The sequence below is a fragment of the Rhinolophus hipposideros genome (genome assembly GCF_964194185.1).
Source record: "Rhinolophus hipposideros genome assembly, chromosome: 4".
NCBI lineage: Eukaryota > Metazoa > Chordata > Mammalia > Chiroptera > Rhinolophidae > Rhinolophus > Rhinolophus hipposideros.
In genome coordinates, this window is record NC_138050.1 from 24250453 (window position 1) to 24262976 (window position 12524).

A 12524-nucleotide genomic window follows, 5' to 3' on the forward strand; every position below is an offset into this window, starting at 1 on the left:
CAACCCGTGAACCACCCATGGGAAGAGTAATACCATATTTGCATATTTAAGGTACAAGGTGTTAGAGTAAAGTCTGTCATACTTTAGCATGCATCAGAATCTACTGGATGGCTTGTTAAGACAAAAGTTATTGAGCCCCATCCTGAGCTTCTGATTTAGTAGATTTGCCAGAGGAAATTTGTGTTTGCAAAAGTTCCCAGGTGAGGCGTCTGTTGCTGGTCTGTGGATGACATTCTGAAAACCACAGTGTTACAGCAGAGATGCACACAAGAAGCTACACTAGAACACTTAAAAGGCCACAGAATAGATTCAGTGGCCCACCCCAGTCCCAATTCTTCATGGAATGGGGATGGGCAGGGAGAGTTTTGCTCCTGCAGTTCTTTTCAAGCAACTGCAGTACCTTTAAAGACAACTTGTGTTACTATTGTCATTTCCATTTATGCCGAAAAGGTAAAAGAATAAAGGAAGGTAGAAATTCAGCTTTCACAGCTTATGTTAAACAGAGACAGAGAATTCACCACACCATTCTCCCATCTAAAGCACCTAAATATTTTTAGCCTGTGCTACTGAAAAACTTCAACTTCCACATCCTGTACTTGCATTTCTTTTAAATTGAGTTAAAAAAATACTGTTTTGAGGGGCTCTTTTAATTATAGTGATTATCGATTCACTTAGGTTAGGTTTTAATTAGGGAGATTTCAATTTAATGGCAGCTCCCAAACAACAAGTATATAAAACTCAAATCTCATGGAGACTAGAAACAGATTTCTGCAAATCCCTGGAGCTCAGCGGCAGAAAGAGTGGACCCTCATTTTCAGACGTGTAGTGCATGCAACTGCCGTGTTTCTTCCTAATACAGCTGCAGTGTTTCTTCCTAACTGCACATTTGGTGACTTCAAATTGGCCAGCCTTAAACTGGTAGCCTTAAATTGGTCAGGCTGAGAACATTTACACTGTGCAAATTGTCAAATGCTGCGAATCAGAGATCTCTTCCCCATTCCACCTATTATTAATCAGTTACCAGCACAAAATTGACTTTAGTTCTCTCTCTGCTTCTCTTTCATACATACATATACATATATATGTATATATATACATATATATGTATATATATATATATATATATATATATTTACAAATGCACATAAACTTTATGAAAAGTTCAAATTATTAGGTTGGTGCAAAAGTAATTGTGGCTTAAAAAGTTAAAAATAATTGCAAAAACCACAATTCCTTTTGCACTAACCTGACACAAAATACGTATTGAAATGTTGAATTGTAGAACAGCTGGGGTAGTGATAAGAGAATGGCAGGAAAAACAATTCTCTAGAAAATGATTTTAAGTGAATTATTAAAATGCCACTGTAGTCATGTGCCACATAATGACATTTCGATCAATGATGGACCACATGTATGGCAATGATCCCATAAGATTGTAATGGAGTGATGTGGTAATGTCATAGCACAAGACAATATGGTACAGTGATGTCCCCTAAGCCTTCACATTCACCCCCCACTCACTCACTGACTCACTCAGAGCAACTTCTAGTCCTGCAAGCTCCATTTATGGTAAGTGCCCTATACAGGTCTACCATTTTCTGATCTTTTATATGGTATTTTTACTGTATCTTCTCTATATTTAGATGTTAGTTAGATAAACATTTATCATTGTGGTACAGTTGCCTACAGTATTCAGCACAATAACTTCCTGTATAGGCTTGTAACCTAGGAGCAATAGGCTGTACCATATAGCGTAGGTGTGTAGTAGGCTGTGCCATCCAGGTTTATGTAATTGCACTCTAAGATGTTTGTACAATGACAAAGTCTCCTAACGACACATTTCTCAGAACATACCCCCCATTATTAGGCGACACATGACTGTACTTCAACACTCAGTTTTGTATCCTCCTTATCACCAGATTTCACTGTAAGTAAGCTCCCCAACATGTAGCCTCTGTTAACTTGTGGTTTTACAAACATGCCCCACTGTTTTTAAAACTTGAGTGTTATCATTTTGAAGCTGACAAGGATTTACTGTTTTTTTTTTTTTAAGGTTACAAAAACTTTATACAAAAACTAAGAAGTACCTGAAAGATACACGTAATAATTCCATTTAAAGTTAAACAAAAGTAAAAAACAAACAAACAAAAGATAAAATAATAGTGGTAGGTTTCAACCAATATATTTAAATAAATTCCACTAAGTTACTTAATTATTGAATTACTTAACAGGTAGTAAAATACTAAGAACTTCATAAAAAAAGGCACAATATAGCATATTTCATCATTAAAGGCAATTCATTTTGAAATCCCTGAAGAAGCTGGCTTCAGAATACTCTACAATTCCAGATTAAATTTTTAATTTCAGCCACTTGTCTGGCAAATATACATCAAGGCCTAGAAAGGAATGAGAAAATAGAAAGATCTAAAATCACTGTCTGTATTTCTATATTAAAATGTTTGTTAAACTGTATCACATAGAAATGTAAAGCTGTGATACTATCACATGGTCAACTGAATTCTTGGTCATCAATAGAACAAAAATATCTCCAAGGTTAAGAACGTTCCCATTCCTGTTACTTACAATTAGTTCCTTTGAATGGTCAAAATGATAACTACATGTAAATTTCTCCTGTTAACTCTTAAGAAAGATTGTGTTAAACTGTATTTTCTAATTGTTGATATTTTTGAATATTATTGAATGTTAATGAATATTAACAAGTTAGATCCAAATCCTATGCGTTTTAAAATTACCGTATAAAAATGTAACTGTTTTGTACCCTTGCCTTTCATCTTCTATGCCAAAATATTAATAGATAATAGTTTGTTATTTTCAAAGCAGAAGTATTCAAAATTAAATTTAAGATGGAAAGCAAAGTTTTACTGTAAAATGGTACATTGAGCTTTTAGCTATTTTATCACATGTAGAGTTTGAGTGGTTAGCAGGCCATTTAAGCGTACAAGGAAATCAATGTTAGTTAGCCAAAGCATACGTGTGTTGCAAATATAATCATCAGCCCCAGAGAAATAAATTGATTTCTTAAAAAAGCACAGAAATATTTCAAAAGGACAAGTTAAAGATTTAAAAAATGTAGTGAAACTGATAAACTCTTAAAAGTAATTAGTTTTTCAACTAGTATTCTTAGTAATTTCTCTGGTTTTATCAGTATGTATACCAAAAAAGAGGAGGCCAGGGTGTGTAATTGGCATTATATATGGTGTTAAAACAGAATGAATTCAAGCCATATTCACCATCAGGAACTTTGGATTCACTCTGTATTTGGATTCGGGGGTATATTTGTATGTACAAATGCGATTATCTTTGTCTGCAAGCTAACCAACCAATACAGAAGAGTTAGTCTGTGCAAATGAACTAGTCTAGATGCAACCCAGTCAGGATAAAGCTCTTTTTGTTTCGTTTTTAACTTTTTTTCTTCATACTTGGTAAGGGAGTTATTTCTGTAAATATGTATGTTATGAAGATGAACAAAACTCAAAAAAGTCACTAAAAATAAAATCACCAAAATTTGCATGCAAAACCAAAAAATATTTAACACACTACTGCAGAAAGTCAAAACTGACTTGAGAAATCTGGCTTTGACACGTTAAACAGACTAAAACCTCAGATGAATAGAACAAAAAAAGCTTTTTTCTACTTTATAACACTGTGATACTCAGATATTTATGTTAACAGCCTCTACCGAGTCCTTTTAAAATTAGATGGAAGTAAGTGAATTTGGTAAACAGAATAAATTCCAATCACTGTAAAGCATTAAAGTTATACTGATATAAATGATATTTTATTTCTCTAGTAATATAATTATTCAATGTCATGATGAGCTTACTCAAATTAGGAGAGCAGCAGGTTTAAATTTGGAGAGTGCTCTTTAGTACTGACCAATTGGGAAATCATCTCTTAGACTGTAACCAGTCTTTACAAATATAAATGAATCACAACCAGAAATAAATCTTCCTAGTTCTTCAACTGATATCGTGAAGAAAATGGTGACTTATGGGGAAGGTGTTGGAAAATTGCGCCTAATTGCTCCTTCCTCTTTTCTTTGTTACAAAAACAAGAGAAGTTACTAAATATTTATATATATGAAGTGAGAAAAAATGAGTAATGCAAAATATTTACCTTTTGTTCATCAACGTATAGAGATCCAATACAATTAAAGAAATAAAACAAAACATGCTGTTTTATGCATTCTGGTATGCCAACACATTCCATAGGGAAACGTTCCACTACTGCTGCTAAATTAAAGGTGTATCTAATTTTTTGACTGAATTTTGAGCTAAGAAAGGTCTTGTAACAGCCAGATGTGTTTTGATAAAACAAGAGGGATGTACAATGATTTGAGATTTTAGGTTTCTCTGTAACCTTCTATCAGTTTGCTGGTAGCATGTCCTGAGCCATCCCAAACTGGGCATATTTCTTTGATTCATTGCCATTTAAATAAACTGTCATGTAGTTTTCTGCTACTAACAACTCCAAAGTGCCAATAACACACTTAAAGAGATTGTCCATCAGGCATCTATAGTTAGGGTGACCACTTTCAGGCATAAAATAGACAGCAAACACAGCAATGGCATTTAATCTATCTCCATGGCTGATAACTTTTTCATAGGATTCAGTTGCCTTCATGTCAATCCTGTGGTCCTGTTCTCCTATTCTGAACATATGCTAGCATCATTCATCTTCATTTTCCTCTGTAGCTGTGTATTCAGTAATTGAACTTCTCCTAATAACATCAGCAATTGGGGGTTTTGGAAGATTATTTTCCAAATTCATCACTGTTCTCTGATGGTGTGTCTAAGCCACATTTAAGTCACTCTCCCCACTTTCATCTAAATCATCTGACAACACAGAGCCTTCTTTAGGATCTAGGGTCAGGCTCATGTCTGGAGCCATTAGTTTCTTTCTTACTTTATTTCCATTAATCTCTAATGAGTCAGGCTGGCTCTCTGGTCCAGGTCCAGCCAAGATATTTGCTTCAATACTATCATCTTCTGGTAAAGGTATTGGAAAATCTTCATCTTGCCATCCTTCCTTAAATTCCACACTTGCCACCCTCAGCTTGGACGCAATGTCAACTACAAACTCCTCAGAGTCCAGGGAGGAAATGTTCCCGGAGGAAACCTTGGCCCCTTCGTCTTCTTCGCCCCTCGAGGCTGCCAGTGCAGGGCTGATGGCGAGGTGGTAGAAGGTAGCGCCTAGCCAAGCCAGCTCCCTTCAGGTGGCAGGGGAGATGAGGACCCAGGGTCCCCATCACAGCTGCCACAATGGTAGCGGCAGCCGAGTACCTGACCCGGATGCAGAGCGCTTTCGTATTCTTAATAATTTTCTACTTTACAGCTTCTTCTTTTTAAAGAATGTAATTTCTTCTTTTGTGTGGTTCCTCTAACTTTGCTTCAGTTTTCGCTTTTCTTGAAAATTGTCCTGTGAAAATTATCGTGTGATATTCCGAAAAGAGTTACAATCTGATCTTGTCATTTCCCTTTTCCCCCCATCACTCGTTGAACAATCTGTGGAGAGGGCTCTTGAATCAGATGCTCACCTTTGATTCCTCTGTGTCCAATTGGTGCTTTATTGTGTACAAAACACAACTGCAGGCTGGAGAGTAGGCGGGAAGCCCTTCGGAAAGGCAGCTGTGGCCTGTTAAAAACCATAAATGATGCATCTGGTACTAATATGTTATTTCTATCCCCAAATTAAATATTCTATGTTTTTAAGCTCATTATTTTAGCCTTTAGGTTTTTGTTTTGGTTTGGTTTTTGCTTTTTGACTTTTGCTCAGCACATTTCAAAAACTTGTCCTATTTTTATATGATCTTAGAATTTGTTGCTTGTCTTCTGTCCCCATTTAAAGACAGTGAATAAAATGATGACCAGGATGGAACTGGAGATAGGACACAGTGTTACAAATATTAGTTCTGAATAAAGAAATAATTGGACACTTAAGACTCATTTGGAAAATTTGTCTCTTTTACCTGAGGATGGCTGTCTTCTTACAGTATTATAGTAAAAATTTGTAATCTTGAAGAGCTCAAGATTTAATGTCTCTCTTAAATTCCCTTACCAGAAGCTCATCAAGAATTCTTTATTGCTAGGATCAAATTCCATCAGAGCTATATACCTGGGTATCTCCCTCCAGGCCTTCCCGTTTTGTTTAAACCTGTGGTGATAGATCTCAGCTCCTCCTGCTGCACTCAGTTCCCCAGGCTATGTGGTGCAGAAGATAAATGGTTGTCTGTTTCCATATCATGACCATTAAAATGTAACTATAATGTGATGGTGCATGCAGGTTGCCTGCTCATTACCGTATAATCCTTGTCTAACACAGCCATATGGCACTGGGAGTATGTACGAGATGGGACCTGTAACCTGGAAGTTAGATTTGGGTAATTTGGCTGATCGAAGTAATTTGCAACCATAATAGGTGAATACGAGTATGGCAAGCCTGGCTGGGGACTAAGATGCTCAGAGAGCTCTGTTCATGGCTTTCCACGTCCCAGCATGTCTCCTTCCTGGATGAACTGGAAACCATCACTATAACCTGAGAGTATCTCCGGAGCAGAAATGGGGTGATGTGCTTACTGCACACCCCTGGCCTGATGTTGTTTGGTTGCCTTTCAAAAAGCTCTATCTTGGAGCTGATTTCTTTAAAATGCAACTTATGTAAGATTCACATACGAAAATCTGATTTTCAATAAGCCCTAAAATGAGAATTCAGTAGAATTAATTCACCAATTTCCACTGTATGCCATCATTGCAGGAGTTGGATCACAATCCACATTTCTTCTGTATCTTTAGTTATTTCAACATCAATTGTAAAGATTCTTCAGGGTCCTTCTAGTTGTTCAGTTTCCCAGGCTCTGTAGACTTTTGTTTTTATTTCACATTGCCAGACCAAAATGACTATCGTGTTTCCCCGAAAATAAGACCTAACCGGTAAATAAGCCCTAGCACAATTTTTCAGGATGACATCCCCTGAACATAAGCCCTAATGTGTCATTTGGAGCAAAAGACACATTATTAATTAAGACCTTATGATATCTTATTAATATAAGACCCAGTCTTATTTTCAGGGAAACATGGTACCCTTTGGACCCAAATCTTTTAAGGCGTTGCGCAGGCTCTGTGGCCTCTAAGTAAGCTTAGTCCTTTCTGACTTGCATCTCACTATCTACCAAACCTTCCACCAATGTTGCCTAAATTCCTAACTTTCCACTCCCTTTGGACAGAACCTTCAAGTTCTAAAACTTTCCTACTCTGCCAGTCTATTCATGCTTTTCTGGGCCCCCTTTTTATCCTAGGCTGTGTTCAAACATTTTGCTTTGCCTTCCCGGTGTTTGGATTCCTCTATCCTTCTGTACTCTCCCAGTGCAACTGCTCCCTCACCCACTATACACCCTTTTACTTCCTTGAAACATTCCTGTGACTGGATTTCAAACTTGTGGAGGCAGGTGTAGATCGTGCATTTTGCTCATTCTTGTTCAATCAGGCACATGACACTCAGAGTCCTTTCTCATAACAGGACTTCCAATCTTCCTCTCCCAGAAAGTCTCCTCCTTCTGTGTATTATTCATGTCAGCGACTATCAGCTAAATTGTCACTCATATTCGATAGTCCCAAATTTGCTTAATATATTTTCATTCAAAATAAAAATAAACATCTCCACGATGCATACTACATAATTTGTAAGATAACTAATGCTATAAGAAAATGCACAAGTGAAGCAGAGGGAATGTGATTTCATCACGACCTTACATCATAATCATTTTGTTGTCTAATTACCCTCACATTATTTTTTTCTCCTCAGATCTTTGCACATTTTCCAGTTTGCAATAATATGCACTCTGAATATATTTCTAATCCAAACACACATTCATAGAATCGCTGTGCACAGAATCGGACTCAATTTCATCAAGTGAATATCAATGGCCTCCACTGAGGTCAATGGTTGAATGATCTCCTTTTAAACAAGACTTAGAAAGACGCCTCTGATTATTTATAATAACCAGAAAATATTTGTAACTCTGGACATAGTAGCTATAATAGTAATACTTTGTAAACCTACTGGTCATGTAGATTAAAGCAATAAGGTAGCACTCTTTTATAAATTGATAAAGTAATAATCATATTTTAGTATTACTAGGAAGGAGAGATGACAAATACATAGCCAAAGAAGTATATAGTGAGCAGCAAGGGTGGGAGTTTTATGTCCAAATTGGGGATTGATACTTTTTTAGACTTTTTTGGTTTGGTTTGTTTTGGGTGGGTATCTCTAAAAAGAAATGGCAGTGTTATGTAGTCATTTTGCCTTTAGAAGATCCAAAAAATTGACTCCTGGCCTTTGGAAGGTGAGGACAATATCTACTTGAAATATGGTATAATACAGAGTACCTACTTATTAATATCGTTCTTGTTTAAAATAGGAGTTATTAAATAGCATGACATATTTTAATAGAATATTTAAAAATAAAAGACATTTTCTAGTTACAAGGTATAACATTCAAGAGAGAGACACAAATCACACTTATTTCCATCAAAATAACTGGCAAATTAGGATCAGTCAGCAAAGAAGGGAACTGAGATGAAGAGATTACTTGAGTTTTAAAGAATAATGGGAAGATAAAAAATTGTATCATGAACAAAATAACATGGATGCCTGATGTTTAAATAATGAAGCCAAATTTCATCAGTCAGGGCCAATAAGAACAAAGATCCTGAACTGTCTATAGGTTGCTAATAAGGAGTCACACTGTTACCACACAAAACATCAGAATAATGAAAAGTCATAGAGCAGAACATGAATTGACTTGAATCCTGTGGGAACATGCTAGATTTAGTTACATAAGATAATTGATTTTTAAAATGTGTTTAGTTGAAACCATTTACTGATATTTTTTAAATAGAAAATCTGAACATTCTTAGAGCGCCTTTGAGAATTTCTTTTCATTAGAGAAGACTATGCTAATTGTAACATATAGACTTTTTAACTTGAATGACCCAGACATAAAAAATCCCAATAAATTACAATACATCAGAAAAACAAATTTGGTTTGATTCCAAAATTTTTGTGATGAAGGAAGGCTACAGTCACAGGCTAAATTATAGTATCCATAAAGTGGTGTGTGAGAGAAAGTTAGTCATTAAATCTCAAAGGGCATCTATGGAAAGATCCATAATTCATGCATTGAGCAAAGCTTTTTCAAGCTCCTGTTATGGACAAGGCTGCTTGCCAAGTGATAGGCAGGATGCAAAGTTGAGCAAGACATGGAGGCTGCATTGAAGAATGATTCAGTTTTAATGCTACAGCTAAGACATAAAACATTGGGTCACTAAAATGCAGCATGACAGCATTAACCAAGTGTTTTTAGAGATTTAATTTGCAAGTTGAAAATAGCCTAAATGTATATACTCCACTGGAGCTCAGATCTAGACCGACACATCTCTAAACACACAGGATGACAGTAATGTGTACCATTCCTTAAGACAACCAATCAGTTTTGCATTCTTAGATTACATAACTTGGGATATGGCTATGCAAGACTGAATGCTCTGCTACTATTCAAAATCATCTGTGAGTTAATCCCCACATAATTTGAGTTTAAAACAATTCTGATGCATTCTATATAACCATAAAATGTTCAGAAGGAAACAACACGCTTTTCTGGAAGGAGGTTAGGTTAGGAAAGAACCTGCTGTCGGGGTTGGATTATGCGTGTTGCAGAGAGCTCTGGGGTTGCCTCTTCCCTGGGAGGGGAGATGAGGAGGAGGTACAGTTGGTTAATGAGCCAGGACACCTCAGATAGGGACAGTATGGCTGTCATGTGGAGGGAACAAACTGATGACATAACTACCATAATCCAAGCCCTATTAAGCCTTTCCACAATATTCTGTTTCTCTAAGTAGCTTCACTGGATTATCCTAAATCCGTGGGTAGATACAGTGTTTCATCCTGGAAAATTTATACTATTGAAAGTTTGGGGGGAAAAGTTTTTTTTAAATTAAAATAAACACTCATATTCTGCAGGAGAAAGCATGTTTACATAAAATAGTAACATTTAATTTAAAAACCTCACAGAAATTTCATGCTTTTGTGACACTTTCCATATGCCCACTTGACTCCTGTGGCTGTACAGGTCGGTTTCCTCTGCTCTGAGAGGGACTTGTCTGAAACCTTTGAGAAGTGCTGACGGACGGCCTCACTTCATCTTCACGATGAACCTGAGGTATTGATCTTGCTGGGATGAAAAACAGAAGTGAAGCAATTTGTTGGGCTTCAGACCTGAGAATCCAACTCAGCTACAGCTTTATCTCTGACCTGCTTCCGCCCTGCAATTTTAAAAGGACTTTCATCTTCATAAGTTTGCTTAAATATCATAACTATTTCTGTTTCATAAAAGTTTAAAGCAAGGCTTGGTTATGTTGTGACCCTGTCACAGACGTAGGAAGCGTCAGAGCTAACATCACACTCAGGGTTCTTGATTCCCAGGACAGGGACTTTTCTATGACACTGACAACCGACTACAGCCACCTCCGAGCTCAGTTTGGAGACACAGATCCTTGTCAACTGACCAGATATAGTTCTCCTGCTAGTAGTAATAATAATGAATATCACTCTGATGCTTTACCTTTTCTAAAGCTCTTGTTGTATATATTAGCTCATTCAGTCCTCCCAATGACCCCTGTGGCAAAAGAATTCTGTTACTCCATTTAATAGATAGAATTCTGTTACTCCATTTAGTTCTGTTACTCCATTTAATTAACTTCTATTTAGCTTCTCTGGGCACAATACTAGCCTCTTCAGATAGGTAATTATTCTATATTCGTAACCTCATCGTACTGTAATTATGATTGCATCTATTGAGAAAACTCAAAGGCGTTTATTATCATTTATGCATCTAGCAACTCTAGTAAAACTAAAATCTTGTAAAATCAAGCAAAACTCTCTAATGCAATTATGAATGTCTTTTTTGCTATACAATATTTGTTTCATAATAGTGACTGGTGAAGTCTATTATTCGGCCTTGCTCACTTCTCATGGATGTTCCTGAAACATCCTCACTAGTTCACTTCCTCTCAGGCAATGCAGGACATCCCCCTTTTTCTTATTGCTGGGGGAGTTACTTCCACTGGGGGGAGAAAGTTTTTCAATTAGAATTACTTGCTTATAAGTAATTTGTTACTTACCCCCCTCTCTTCTCCTATCAGCATATCTCTCTAGGATATTTGAATATAACAGACTACTTATATTTCTGGATGATTGTTAATATAAATAAATTTCTATTTGCTATATTTCAGGTAATGGAACTGAGCAAAGGGGAGATTGATAGAGAGAATAGGGAAGGCATTTGGGAATTGGACAATTCTTAGTGACTGAAAACCACAGCATGTAGATTACAAATTGCTTATACTTTGCATTCTCATGAGTTTGTCTGCCCTATGACCTGGTTATTCACTGGATATCAGATGATGGAGTCTCTGATTAAAGGTAATATATTTGAAGGACAAAAACCCACTCCATACCCTTAGCCTATGTGGCCTTTCTGGGAAGATGCAAAGATTGTTAAAAGAGACAGACTAGGAGTATTCACACATTACATATATCAACACTTTGATTCAACTGGAAAGGCGCAATTTTATTTAAGTCAGATAAAGATAGCTGCAGGAAAAATGATAGTGCCTGAGATTCTCTCTGAGTGATTTGCAAGTTTGTAGCAAGACGCTGTCTGACATGTTTAGTAAAATAATTGATTTGATGCATTTATAAACTCTATGGGACACATGACTCCTAAAATGCTGAGGTGCCTGGTGAGGAATCAGATTTCATGAATTAACAGTATTGTTGAGTGTCTTCATTGTACATGGGAACTTTGTAGGGTGGTGGTGATCTGAAAGTGTACGACATGAATTCTGTTCTCTTTTGCTTCTAGTTCACCAGGACAATGACAAAAAAAAAAAATGAATATGCTACTAAATATCAAGTTGGTATGTAAGTGCCAAAATAGTAGACTAGACAAGAAATGCTCTGTAAGTTTGTATAGAGTGATACCAGCTGCCGTATAGAGAAGTTAGTTCATTGAATTCTTAGAATAAACTTACAAGGTAAGATCTATATCCCTGTCTCACCAAGGGGAAAATCAAGGCATAGAAAGGTTAAGAAATATGACCAGGGTCAGAGAGGTGGTAAGTGAGAGAGTGTGGACTCATACTCAGGGAGGCTGGCTTACTCTTCTTTTCTACTGCCTCTCTGTGAGATGTAGCAGAGTTAGTCAAACTTAAAATATTTAATTTATTGACATTTGTCACATGATAAATTTTTATAAGCACATATTGTATAAAATGATAATTTAATTTATTAAATTAATAATTTTTTTCTTTTCTCCATTTCCATGAAACAATTTATTCAAACTCTTCTCATGTATTTTTCACTACAAGGTTCTCACAGAGTTTTTGTCATAAAAACACACAGTTTTTAGAGCAGATTGTCTTTAATTCCATCTAAATTATCTGAGA

General features: G+C 36.3%; 1 pseudogene across 1 annotated transcript; it reads right to left on the minus strand.

Annotated features, from left to right (window-relative positions):
• Positions 1 to 3236: 3236 nt before the first annotated feature.
• Positions 3237 to 5055, minus strand: LOC308496861 (BCL2/adenovirus E1B 19 kDa protein-interacting protein 2-like; annotated as a pseudogene). The gene is made up of 2 exons: positions 4138 to 5055; positions 3237 to 3332 (listed from the first exon to the last, which is right to left on the minus strand). The product of its transcript is annotated as a BCL2/adenovirus E1B 19 kDa protein-interacting protein 2-like (transcript).
• Between the last annotated feature and the right edge of the window lie 7469 nt (positions 5056 to 12524).